Consider the following 15,362-nt stretch of genomic DNA (forward strand, 5'->3'; position numbering starts at 1 on the left):
ATGTTTAAAGTAAACGTGATTTAAATCAAAAGGAGTAAAGTAAGAATTGCACAATTAAATTTGCTGAAACTGCTTAAAAGAAGTAAAAAGTTGTGTTTGCCTTGCGATTTATTTGCCTTAAATCATATTTGCTTGACCCATCTTTTTAAAATTAGAAAACCAATTCTTCATTTTATTATACAGGTCCAACTAATTTTTATAATAACCTTTAATCTTTAAACGAGTACTTCTACTTATTGAAGTAATAAATAAAAATAACTTTTATTGAAAATCTAAAGAAAGGAAAATAAACTAATTCAAACCTCAACAAAGTTCAAAATATACAGTATGACCGGATGCTCAAGGACAAAGGTTCAGTTGAACTATTTTAGATTGGAAAGTACCAACCTAAGCTAGTATTCTAACAACCAAAAGTAAGGCTATCACTAGCTACAGATGTTTTCACCACTCCTACAATTTTTTATGTAAATGTCTAATTTTACCAAACACAATTAGTATTTTCCTCCTTAAATCATTGCCTAGATATAAAAATGTTATTTTCTTGAATAATTGAAGATATTTATCCCTTGCCATGTTATGTAAGTAAAATTTTATGTATATTTAATTGACTTACATTAAATTCCTTAACAAATTTTCACTCTATTTTTACGAAGAAAGAGATATAAGTTATACAGGGTTTAGCATTAACTATGGAAACAAAGACGAATAGTTTACTCTTAAATGATTCAAAAAAAAAAAAAAATTAAAAGGGGCGATTAATATTTAAATACTCAAGTGATAGTTAATTAAAAGGGACTGTATCATTTTAATTAGCAAAAATTTCAAAGTTTCAAAAAAAAAAAAAACACTTATTCATGGTGACGAACAGCAGCAAAGCAATGACACACAATGACAGCAGCAATAATTGCGTTGTCTCGCAGCAGCAGCAGCAGAAATAGCACTTACACTAAGTGCTCAAGATGGTGACAAAAGCATCAACCATGGTGGTTACTCCTGGCAACATCAGCAGAAAATGAAACACGGGAGCCAGAATTGTCTTTGAGTGTATGTCTATGTGTATGCACTCTCCTTATACCTGCTCCCCTGCACTGTACGTGTTAATAATAAAGATAGATGTTCTCGTACAAACAAAAAACGAGAAAGAAAAAACATAAGGAGCTGATAAGCTTGAAAATCTTACGTGAACGCACTCAATAAGAATGTACGCAAATGGATACGTATAGATAAGTGTGCTGTTAAAATATAAATCAACGAACTTTAAAGTGCGTGTGAGCGCGCAAAGACAATATTGCAGCAACCGAACTATGAGAGAAAAAACACTTGGATACGTTAAATATTTAAACTGCATGCTCGAAAGAAAACACAAAGAAAGTAATGAAGTTGGAAGTGCGTGTGAGAATGCACAACAACAGCAAACACATTATGACAAAGAAGGAACACGTTAATGTGTTCAATATTCATAATGCATGCTTGAAAGCAAACGCAGAGAAGGCAATCGAATTGAAAGTACGTGTGAGTGTGTAAAGGCACAACAACAGTAGCTGCACAATAAGAGAGAAAGAACAAAGTAATGTGTTCTATAATAATACTGCATGCTCAAAAGCAAACGTAAAAACAAAAAAATAAAAGTTTGATGACTTACCTCGCTGTCAAAAGCACCAGTTTGTCACGTGGCTAAAGACAAGAGCTAAAATGGCTATAACAGAGCTCGACCCTCTATGATCCGGCTCAACAGATCATGTTTAGAATTACAACATTTAACTAAGAATAATGAGCTTGGAAAGAATCTTGCCAGGACCACAGGGAAGAAAACCGAAAGTTGGAGGAACAAACGAACACGGAAAACACTTGGAACACACTTGTTTTAATGAAATACAAGTTCTTCTCATTGTTTTATGTAACTAAGGATCATCTTGAGTGTTAATAAAAGAAAGAATATCTTGAGCTAATGGCTCTTATTACTATTTAATCTATGTAAAGAAAATGAAGTGTAATGTAATTAAACACTTAAAATGGCGTGAGCGCAGAGGAGCAGCGAGAAATGCCTTACTAGCCTGAAAGGCAGAAGCGCTCTGAAGAGAGAGCTCGTAACTTCTCTCCAATTCAGCACGTTTGCTATATATATATATAGTGGGTCCTCGTAATCGCTATACTTAAGTAAATGGATCACGCACAGTGACGAGACAGTCCCTGCATCACACGGTGATTGACTTAAGCCAGTATTTTTCTACAGGCTTATGCCAATAGGAATAAGCATATACTCATTTGATAGTATATAGTTGGTAACCTATCGTAATTTTTATTTTTGAAAGTCGTTTTACAAGATTTTGTAAATATTGTTAATAAGCTCAGAACTTTCGATCCTTAGGTATGCTTTAGGATAATCTTGCTACTTTGTAAAATAATTATTTTAGGGCCTGAAGCTTATTGCTGCATATACTTTTGTATTATATGTAAGCAAAATGTTCCTGTCATTATGACTTGTTAAATAAGTTCTTATAAAGTCAGCAAGGGCAGGATGACTCAATTCTAGTGATTCGTTTGTTCGAGGATCATATGCTGATGTTGTTAGGTAATTTGTTGTCATGAGTGGTTTTAATCAATTAAATATATGAACGTACCATGTAAGCAGGGAGAGAAATTTTATGAAAATACAGCATTTTCAAATTGAATTAAGCCAGCTTATTTTCTGTTTATACTAATATTTAATAAAAATAGCATAAAGCTTATACTAAACTTCTTTTAACAAAAATGGTAGTAATGCTTACCATCGTAAAGATAATTACGTACCTTAGGAGTCATGGCACTGTAGGCTATTGCATAATGACAACTTTTAATTTTAGTTTTCTTTGAGTGGCATGCTCTAAGAGCATCGCTTATCAGAAGCAAATGATAATTGGAATGCTTTATTTGCTAACTTTAATATAGCCTCATAAGTCCTGTATGTTGTTGGTATAGGTATACATATAATCGGCATGTTAAAGGAGCTTCAGCTTATGCATAAACAATGGCAGGGACTTTTTTCTGTTGCTATATATTAATACATTGAACTGTCTCTCTTTCGTTTATGCATTTTTTTAAAACTGCTGCACAAAATTGTTAATTTCCTACTGAGTCATTTTTTAAATAAAAATTGTTTTCATGTACAATTGCTTCTTATATTTTTAAAATGATATATATCTACCTAGTGTATAAGTCTGTATGACAATCAAAACCTTTTTCAGAAATTAGATCAATCGTTAAAAAGTTTGTCCCAGTAAACAACTGTATAATTTGTGGTTTCACAGATGTTTCAGAACTGATTGTTCAAAATTATCCTTACAATGATAATAACATACGTTTAACTCTGAGGATTTATTTGTAAGAAAGACGTTTACTTTTTATTACTAAAGGTATAGACAAATACTATTCATTAAATTGGCATCAAGTGACCAAAATATATATTCTCCTGCAACAGTCAATACTTAGGCACAATCTTACCTTTCCGTGTGTTTTCATGAATCTGTAGAAATCAATGAAATGAGCATAGTCATGGTGTTGTATATGTTAAGATTATAAGTTGCAACTCCTGCATTTAAAAAAAGCTCACAATTGTAAGGAAAATATGAAAAACAGTAATGTACTCTGTCGCTGCAGTAAACAAATAAAAAAAACATTACTATAAGAATCTTCGGATGCTCATAGGTTAGTTGAATTGTACTAGTATACTAGAATACAGTATGCACCTATTGTTAATAAAATTGAACAAATATGTCTACGTTAACATAAAAAAACCAAACTGACAGCAGAAATAATATTTGTTAGTGATGAAATGCTGTCCTTGTATGTAAATGTAGCAAGAAAAGTATGTAAGAAAGTCAGGAAAATCCAAACTTAAAGAAGCATCTTAAGCTTGCTCAAGAGCTATGTTGTTAGAACATATCACTCGATCAAAACTAGAACTATGGGTTGCCGTACTGCAATAGCTTTGTGCCACAACTCTCAAAGAATAAATTTTGTACAGAAATAGTAAGCAACTATTTCTATAGTAGTATGCTATATGATCGTACTGATTTAGTGCAAATAATTTCAAAAACCTCGCTCAAATTTCTTATGGCAGAATAGACTTTTCGTTTACCGTATGACCACAATATTTCTCTTCATGTATGTGGTAAGGTTTTTCTAGGCACACCGTAAACTTATAATAGATATTTTGTACGAATGCATTAACGAGAGAGCCTAATCTAAAGTCTGGTACATAAACTAACATGATGTACTTAATCAAATTACACTGTACTGTCCATCAGTGACAGTTTCCATTTGGTATCATGGTTACCTTTTTACCAAGTATCTGAGATCGTGCCTGCTCTTGTTTGGTTTACTAATCTTAAAGCATAATCAGATGCATCTGCTAGAGGAGATAGCTCCTCAGTATCAACCTGCTCAATCACTATAGGTGCTTCTACTTTTATGAACATGTCTAAAGCCATGTCCTTTGTTGGAATCATTATACGCGAGTTGAACGTATGGATTTTATCTTCCATGAGATCTCCATTGCACCAAGATGCACGGCTGTCTTTTTAACTTCCTGGTCTTGCTGAATGGCAGTTTGCTTGCGCACGATGTATCATCGACTTCCTGATCCTGCTTAGCATTAACTTGTTCGTGCACGTTGTTTCATTAACTTTTTGATCCTGCTAAGCCACAGTGCGTTCGCGCATGCCATATCCTTAACTTTCTGATCTGGCTAAGGGGCCGTGCATTTGTACATGCCATATCCTTGTCATCTATCTTCTCATTTTTTGATTTTCATAAGTGACTGTGTGTTCCTTCATGCTACGTTCTTCTTTTTCTACTACTCATATACCTATGTTGGCATTCTGGTCGTACATACCACATTATTAATCCTTATTGTGCGGAAGTATAATAGTTGGACGAGCATGTGAGTTACATTCTTACTTGGCTATTTAAAAGCACAACATGTTGTATTGCATCTCCAACATCTCAAAATTGCATACCAGTAACATACTTACTTCTTATTCATACTATTTTTTGTATAATTTTATTGGTACCATTAACGTCTGAGATATTGATAATAGGAAAAGGTAAACTGTACATATTGTTATCTTGAGTCCAAGCATTTAATTTAAACAAAAATCTATTAGACAAGATACAAGTAGAAATAATAAGTGAAATTGGTCCGTCCATCAGCATTTATACTTACTGCTGATCTAATGAAAGCATGGTTGAAAAAATCATGGTGGAAAATGCCGGGCCAATCAGAAGTCATGTTAAACAAGATACCAGGTTTGTGACTTGAACTTTGCCTTTTTTAAATTTGTTTATTTCCTTGAATTCAGAAGCCCTACTTTTCATTGTAGTAGGACCAGCATTAGTAACACGAATATGTTTTTTTTTAAATTTTTGAAGTTCTTTATGTCACGTACTCAGGGGGCTGGAATTTTAGAACCGACAGATTTTTTTTTTTTAAACAAAAGTGGTTTACCCGAAGTCTCTTCCTCTCAAGTCTCCCCCCTTACCCCGTCCCCCCCACCGACTGTTCTCTACACACTTCCCCTCTCCCCACTATATGTGTATATCTGCCATCCGTGCCGTGTTACTCTTCTGCACACCTTTGCCCACCATTCCCCCTCACACTCCCAAGCAATTAATTTTTAAACAAATTTTAATTATATTTTCCCACGATAATTTTTCTTTAACTTTGAATTTTTTTCTTTTACACTACTAAAAAAAAAAAAAAAAAAAAAAAAACACTTTCCAATAAAGAGATTTAAACCCTCGACCTCCTGCATATGAGTCCAGTACCGTACCCACTCTGCTACGAGCGCTGCTGACTATGGAAACTCGGTTTCTTGTACTTATCAAGTGGTTCGTAACTATAATATTCTATTTTTATATGCATTTACTGATAATACATTTGATTCATAAAAAATTATATATTTGTTTTCTAAATAATACATCTGAGAAAAAAAAAAAAAAAAAAAAAAAAACATGTGAAATAAAGTTGAAAAACGTATCAATGGTTTTTAAAGGCTCTTATTTCGAATTTGGCAAACAAATTAGGTTACAATATCACATAATTTCAAAAATAAAGAAATTTATTAAATCAATCATAAAAAAATTATGTAAGATCATTATATAAATACATTTCGAGTTTCATATCATTTTAATGGTTTTTAAGGGCACTTATTTTGAATTTGATAAACAAGTAATGGCACAATGTCATTGAGTAATTATATAAAAATAAAACAAAAATTGTATTAATGGGCTATAAAATCGCAAAAAAATAAGTAAAAAAAAATTTTTTTTTAAATTAATAAAATAAAATATAAAAATAAAATAAACTAAAATTACAAAAGACATGACTAAATACAATGAAATGGAAAAAAATTGAATAAAAAAGGAAATTAAAGAAAAAGATCAAATATGTATAGGAATTAAATAAAGAAAATACAAAACAATGAAGAAAAATTTAATAAAATGAAATATGAAAAAAATTAAAACAAGAAATGAAAAAAAAAAAATATAAAACAAGAAATAAAGAAAAAAATAAAACACGAAATTAGAAAGAAAAAAAAACAAATAAAAAAATTATAAAGGAAATTAAAACAACAAACTGGGGGTATTACTGGGTCATGGGACCCACTATAAGAACGAAGTTCCTTGAACATAAGATGAGTCTAGACACAATTTCTCAGGTAACAAGGGGGTCGTCAGACCCACAGGAAGAACGAAGCTCTGTAAACCTTAGTACTGCATTCATGTTTTTTACTAAAACAAATACTTGAAAAACGAATAAAAAAAAACAAACAATAGTTTAGTACTTACGATGGTTGAACTTCGTGTGTACTGTATTTATGCATGACGTTCTCACGAAGTTCAACCATCGTGAGTACCAAACTATTGTTTTTTTTTTTTTTTTTATTTATTTTTTAAGTTTTTGTTTAAGTAAACAACATGAATGCAGTACTAACGTTTACAGAGCTTTGTTCTTCCTGTGGGCCTGGCGATCTCCTTGTTACCTGAGAAATTGTTCTATACTCATCTCATGTTTAAAGAACTTTGTTCTTACCGTGGGTCCCGTGACCCATTAATACCCCCTGGTTTGTTGTTTTAATTTTCTCTATAATTTTTTCATTTGTTTTTGTTTTTGTTTTTTTTTTTTTTGTTTTTTTGTCTGTCATCTTTACTTGAAGAGTTTTCTTTTATAACTAAACGTAGTCATTTAAAAAAACAAAAACAAAATACAAACGGTACTGGCGTACGCAGCATTTTGCCTTGGAGCATAAATACATTTCACTAACGTGGTGTTAGATAGATAAAATATGAAGTTAAACCATCATAAAATTATATGGCAAGCTATATAATTGTAATTATAATAACTCATTGTATGAAACAATATTGTGTACGAAGATGATGCAATTATCGTGGAAATGAGTATACATACGTTGATTGGGTGTGATTTTAATTAATGTTTTAAGAGTTAACGATTATAAATGATATATTATGGCACAAGACAATAAAAATAATATATAGGCTGGCCAGTACAAGACTGTGCTTTTTTCGAATTTTCCGGTGACTTCAGAAAAACTTCTTACTGCCGACGCTGATGACATCTGTAACGTCACGCTCATATCTATCACCTACAATCCCAAACTTATTTTTCGTCCATATTTAATACCCAAGAAACAATTTTATATAAACCATAAAAGAAAACCATTCTGCAGTATAGTTTTCTTCGATAAGGTAGTATTACGTGCCAGTGAGTATCCCTCCAGAACGTTCATCATTCATAAGTTTTTATGACAGATATTTTTTAAACGTCAAACGAATATTGAGATTGTATAAAAAATACCTATGAACATAGCAGCTGGTTTGACTTTATCATTATTTTATGCATAAAACATTTAAGGAAATGGATATTTATCATGTAACCATATTAAGAAATTAAATACAATGGCATTTATATGATTTGTAGAAATCTCCTAATTTTTTGGGTACAAAAGATTTTTTTAAAAAAACTTATCGAAATTTCGAATAAACCCACAAGTTAAATTTTAAATAGACTTTAAAAGAGGAGATAAGGTGTGTATAAGAGCATGTATATGAGTTCATCCACGTAAGAAAAAGAATGGCTAGCTTTGCTGTACATATTAGCCTTCCTGTCACTTTTCTTAACTTTTCTCCACAAAATATGTAAACAGCATCTTTAAGTCAAAAAATTACTTCAATCACGAATGAAAAAATTTAAAAAAAGTAAAATGCAATGAAAGTGTATTATTGTATTTGTACAGTACAGAAAATTTTTTTGTAATTTTTAAAAATTTTCAAAAAATATGAAAGAATTGTATAAAAAATTATTTTTTTATTGTAAAAGTAACAAATTGTATGTGTAGGAATATGTTAAATGTATTTAAAATTTTCGTAAAAAACATTAAAAATAAATTATTTTATTATGTTGTGTATTTTATTTAATTTTTGTAATTGTAACTTTATTATGTAATTTATAAGAACTTACTTTCTGCTCCACCCATACGTAATCTTCTGATTAACTATTCAAAGTGTGACATTCCATATTATATACCTAATATTAATTACTTGAAAGCATAGAGTTTTTTTTTTAAATTATAAAAAGCAAATGCTCAGTAAGCGGTATACCTGCTTCTGCAATCGCGTGACATATAACTTACTTCTTTTGAAACAAGCTACAGTCGAAAAACTCGAGCTACGAGTGCAACCTTAAACAATCTTACAAAACGCTTATCTTACAAAATTTATTTGCACCAGTACACCAAATGTTGTGATTAATCAATAACTTTAATATTCTTTACTGCGGATATGCACAAGAAACATCATACACAATTTTGACAGCAACTTGTACTTAATGTAAGATCTGAGAGATCTACAGTTCTAACTATTAATTACTGTGAAATTATCACACCACGACTCTGCTCGTATTAATCAAGGGTAATGAGGTTAAGCTCTGATTGGTCGTTCAGATCCTCAACTTGACGCGTCCTCTTTAAACGCAAGAGTATGAAAACTCCTCGCACATAACAATACTTGCTTTTTCCTTTCATCAATTGCTCCAAAGTAACTATAGAGGTTTGAGAGTGAGTTCTGTCGCGTCTTTTAAGTGGATGTAAGACTTAGTTCGGTGACTAAGCTGTGTGAGAAAAGCTCGAACAAATCAGGCCACTGTAAACTTGCCTAAAAATTAAATCAAGGGGAAACAAGACAGAAAAATCCGTTGACTTGGGTATCTAACATTAAAAGCAGAAGTCTAGTTAAGGAAACTACAAATTGTATAACATTAAGAATGCAAATCTCAAATATTGTTATTTATATTATTTGTAAAGTTAATTATTTCTGGTTTTTATAAATTTATTAAATTAGCAGTTAAGATATAACTTGGTTATTGATTTAATTAATTTTCTCAATTCAAAAAAATTTCAATTACTAAATTATATGAAACATTTCAGGATCTAATAACTGCTATTAATTAACACATACTTCTTACCTCAATAAATAAATTAAATTTCGAGGTAAAATAAAATAGACAATGTATGACAAAGACCTTTACAAAGACGTGAAATAAAAAGACGAAAAAGAGACGCTACTACCGTATGACATAAGACATAAGCTTCAACAATGAGTCAATGCCAGCTCAGCGTACACTACTCTATACATATCGCTCGATGAAACCTAACACCACAACGCCGAGTCAACGATTTAAAAAAAAAGTATACCGTAAGTAAAGGCAAATAAGGTCCTTGGGCTGACGGCTGGTTCCTGACTAACAAAAATTAAATTTATTTGTTTGTAAAACGAATCTACTAGTTACATCCTTCACTTATAGCAGTTTGGATGTATCAATAGGTCTAATTTTATATTGCATTCTCACTGTTGCTTCTATTTTTATTTATATTAGTTAATTTACGGCCACAATTTACATTTTTCAAGGTCGTTTAGTAAGATCGTGTAAATATAGTGAATACGTTGGTAACATTTCGCCTTTAAACATTTTTAAGGGTAACCTTGCTACTCTTTCAAATACCAGTTTATAGAGTGTAAAATTTGTTGCTGAATAAACATTTATGTTTTATGTAAAACCTGAAAATTTGACTATGTTGTCTTAGTCATCATAAGTTTCAGCGTAACTTCTTATGTTGTTAGCTAAGGCTGCATGACTGATCTCTAGTGATCGGTTTGTTTCAGGATAATATGCTGTTATAATTAGATGATTGGCCTTAGGATTCTTTCAAGTTATTTCAATGAATTAGACGTAACTAAAGCATATCTGGCTGATAAAGTGGCTCTAGACACAACGTAAGCTAATGTAAGATTTTGTCCGAGTGTATCGGCAAACGTGCTAATTCTTAGATCTGATACAGGGACTTATATAATATTCTTTGTCAAATAAAAGTGTATGGCAATAACCATTTGACGTCATCCTTAATTAATTAGAGTACAATATAGTATCAATAGAAACCTTAACGAAAGCACTAATGGGTTAAATCTTTGAACCTTAGGGGTTCTCTCGTTTTCATCCGTCCAGTCACCTTTTCTTGTAGCTTATTACGTTGTCGAACTTATTGAAGAATAAGATTTCTCATGACTAGACACTAACATAATTTTTCGTTTTTTAATAGATGTGGTTTATTTTCTTATTTTATCCAACTAGGCTGTCATGTAGTGTTTGTATTATTTTATTACGCTCTTGAATTTTTTAAAAATTACCCTTACCATGAAAGACAGTATTTTGTATAGGTGTTATCAAATGTTGTTTATAACATTTCTGTTATCAATTTAGGTTCAAACTTGTCTGTAAGCTCTCCACTTCTTTAAATTCGGAAAGTCTTGAGATTTTATTTGAATAATATTTTTCTAAGTATTTAAAAAGCTGTCGTTAGATCTTCATAGGTTAGTAAATCGGTAGATGTTTCACTAATAATGATAACTAGTATAAAACACGTTTAATAAGGTGTTATTATTATTTAGCTAACGTTTAGTTTTTAATGATTATAAAAAGTTTTAATCTAGTGCACATACTGATCTCAACAATCTGGAGACAAATGTGACTGTTTGATAGTCTATGCTAATAAAATAAACTATATGGCCTTTTTTCATGTAAAGCAATATCTGATGGTGTATATATTTTTTTTAGCTTTACTCTATCTACGTTCTTGTAATTTTTAGTACTACTGCTACTATCACTAAAATTTACTTATACTTTTCCGTACTATCGTTAGTATTAATCAATGGGTTGGAAAGGATGTAAGTCTGATAGTAGCATCAAATCATGTGCAATAGTTCAATTTATTGATTTATTTTATTTGCAGTTTGTTTGTTTGTTGTTGTTTTCATTCAAGTTATCTAGGGTTTCTCCTGTCATCTGCTGTAACTCCTGTGCCTTAGATCGTCTGTTTTTTGCAGTAACAGTACTTGTGTGCGTTGATGTGCTAGAACTAAAGGATATATTTTCCTGAGTTTGAGGGGAAATTAATTGTTCCCTACACTTCAGATATTTTTTCAAAACTTCATCACTATCCAATTGGGCTTTAAAATCTGTTTTTCGTCTGTATATATCTGCAATTCGTCTATCTAACACAAAACGATAAGATTAATTGGGGTCATCACTGTCCATTTTGGATAGTATGTCTTGCATTTTAAGATCCAGCTTGACTTCATCAGATAATCTTGTTACTAATAAAAAATTTGTATAAGCTTATTGAAATTCACCATTTTGGCTAAGCTCGTCCAAATATTCTAAGAAACTTTGGTTAAATTTTTTCTTTAACTTTTGTATTTCTTGATACGCAACCTTATAAATATTACTGATCAAAGATTTTGATTGAACTTCAAAAACGTCATAATCGAGGTCTTTGTGGAATAGAATGAACGTAACGGAAATTTTAGTATTTATCACGTCTGAAATTTTGAACCAAGGTGTCGTCCAGTGTTCTTGGCCACTTTAGGTACATCTGTTCCTGATTTTTTCATGCGTCTAGATTTTTTTACTTTTACTATCTCCTTTCAAGTTTTTGGCAGTGCTTTAGGTTTAATAGTCGTCCACTTAGATTTCTTACTTTTTCCTTTTCCTGACTTTGTTATTCTATTTTCAATTTTTTCTCTATTTTTTTTGACCCAAAATAATTACTCTTAATCATAGTAATCTATTACTTTTATTGTTTTTCGTATACAGAATGGTCCTGCTGGATTTATAGATAATGCATCAGCGTTGGTATTTACTTTTCCTGGCTAGTAGTTAGAATTGTATTTATAGTTGTTAAATTTTAACACTCATCGCATAACACGATTTTCTGGATCTTTTCTTGTATGTATCTAATTCAATGCCTTACAATCACATATTAGGACCAATTCACTTCCTTGGAAGTAAAAACGGAAATAATGCGCTGCGTGTTGTGCAGCTAGGCATCTAGTCGTCGTATAATTTATCACCTCTTTATTAGGAGTTCTTAAAAAATAGGTAACAGCGTAATCAAACTCATCTTTATCTTGACTAAATACAACTACAGTAGCGTAGTCAGATCCATCTGTTGTTAATTCAAATGATTTGCTAAGGTCGGGGAATTGTAAAATAGGCTCTTCGTACAGATTGGGTTTAAGTGTTAGACAATTTTTTTCTTGCACTCTGGTCAATTCAATCTTTTCTTTCTTTTTACAAGTCTAAGAATAGTGTAGCTTTTTTTAAAAAATCTTTAATAGAACGGTCATACTATTCTGCTAGTTCTAAGAATTGTCTTGTATTTTTTATAGTTTTTGGCTGTAAAAATTTTCTAATAGCTTATATCTTTTTGGGGTTTGGTATAATTTTTCGTTGACTTACTATATGCCTAAGAAATATAAATTCTTTTCGCAAGAATTTCATTTTATCTGGCTTAAATACCATAGCCGCTAATCTTAACTAGTCGAAAAGTTAACTTACTTTTTGGTTGTAATCCAGTTGATCTTTTGTGTATATAATATCATTTCAATATAATATACTTCAACATTTAGTGAACCTCTTGATATGAGATTTATTAGTCACAGAAACGTTGTCGGTGCATTTTGAACCTTAAAGTATTTATCTGCATTGGTTATGTCTTAGGCATGCTGTCCATTCTGTTTAATATTTATTATGTTTAGCCGTAGAAAGCCATAAGTATCTACTTGCCGTATAAGCAACTTAAAAAAATACGGATGCTACTAACTGGTCCATGATATCTGTAATGTTAAAAAATGTTTATTCATTACCAATAGTTTTTATATAAAGTTCTTAGAATTGAATTATAATCTTTGACCTTTAATTTTAATGGCTATTGGGTTTTTTTGGGAACAATCCAGTGGTTAATTATGCAGTAACGAGAAAGGATCTATTATTACGTTTTTAAGTTCTTTCAGTGCATATTTTTCTAAATGGTATTTGTGTACTTGTAAAAACATACTAGCGGAAAATGACTTGCTTAGAAAATCAAATTTAAAGTAGCAGTAGGTAGATCGCTTAAGTTTGCAGATCTGATGTTAAGTTACATATTTTTATACGTAGTATAAAAGAACACTGATTTCTATTTTTTTTACTATTGTTTAATATATAATATAAAATTTTTTTTTAAACGCATACTTTTTCTTGTACGTTTGATTATTTATTTTATAATATTAACGTATCATACTTTTCTGTAGTAGCCTCCAGAAGTAAGCAACTTTGGTAACTGGATTATAGACTTGAATTAACTATGGATCAAATAACATGAGCTTTTTTTTTTCGTTGGTATAAAACAATTTGATTGTATATTTTTTATAGAAAAAAGACAGAAAACAGAAAGAACGTCAAGTCACTCTTCAGCAAGTTACTTAAAAATTAGTAACTCACTTCTGCACTTCATGAGCAGCAGTGGGCTACTAACTGAAACACCATAGAAATAAATGTATATTGCACAAAGCTTGAGTAAAAACTTCTCTGTATCACAAGCTATGGGGCTAAAACTTGCTTAATTTATGTAGTTATGCTTAGCGGCTTACTTTGTTTGTCACTTAAAACTTCCAAGAGCCAAAAAGTACACATTCAATTTTTCTAGGTGACGATTTACATTGAAAAAGTCTCTTTTGAGAGTCTTAAGATATTATCATTGCGAAAAAGAAGAACACGATGTACAAGAAGAGAACAAATAATTAATAAATTTATTTGTCTATTATTGTAAGTCATCTCTTAAGATATATTCTTAAGAGAATTTAAGAAACTATTGTTTTGCGACAACAATTGATTATTAAATAGCATTTAAGTTTCAGCTAATTATAAGAATTATTACGTTCATGCTTCACATTAACTTCTAAATTTAAATTATTTTTTTTAAGCGTAGACACTACTTTTATTTAAGAGTTATAATATTCTTATTAATAAGTATTATAAGAGCTGTAATAATATAATGGATTATTATAAGCATGGACATTTTTTTCTCAGCTATTAGACTTTATAAAACGAATTTCTAGCCACTCCTTTTGTTTTTATTAGACGTGTTTACATTAAAAGGCTTTTTTAATGGTATAAATTATACTTCGAATATAAATGTATATCTTACTAATATATAGAGCAAAGTCGCTAAAACCGTTGTAATCGCTAACCACGAAAACTACTGAACCGATTTTGCTAATATTTTGTATACTGATTCTTAACACCTTCTTGATGGTTTAAGTATAGTTTTTATTTTTAAAAATTTAATAACAATAGCAATAAAGAAGCTTCAAGTTTTGCAAAAAAAAGCCAGCTTTTCACTTCAGTTCAGTAGGATCCACCAGATGGCGTCGGCATAAAATCGAGGCTACCTACAACAGAATTTAATAAAAGTGGTTATAATACGCCGAGGAGTCTCAAAAATTTCTGCAGTTGTCTACCGGCAGTTCATCGAGCTGCATCGAGAACGTAGATGGTAGTCGTGCAGCTGGGTAACCCGGTTACCGACGACACTCTTCTCTGAAGGGCAAGTGATCCAGTTCTACATTCGCCCTGAACCTCCAGAATTAACGAGTGTGACAAACAAAAAGTTATTCTAATCGATAAAGTCTCTGGGGGAATAACAGGAGACGTATTTAGCCAGAGCACAACCAGCTCCAACACTTCAGAGTTATGTGGCTGTACCACCAACCCGCCTAGTACCGTCAAAGAATTTTTGGCTACAAATGTAAGCCAGGGAAGACAGCCCTTAGAATCATGAGCAGCCACAAGGGCTTCCTTCTCAGTGGTCATATCCCAACGGCAAACCTACTTTTTGCCAGCTAACGATGAGTGGTTGGTTATCCAGGGAACGACCCCAAGACAAGATATTCTTTGGTCAGTGGCGTACCTCCCTCCATCATAGTCTTCG

This window comes from Copidosoma floridanum, unplaced genomic scaffold, assembly GCF_036245765.1.
Source record: "Copidosoma floridanum isolate Cflo_tuat_1 unplaced genomic scaffold, Cflo_Japanese_pri ptg000020l, whole genome shotgun sequence".
Taxonomy (NCBI): domain Eukaryota; kingdom Metazoa; phylum Arthropoda; class Insecta; order Hymenoptera; family Encyrtidae; genus Copidosoma; species Copidosoma floridanum.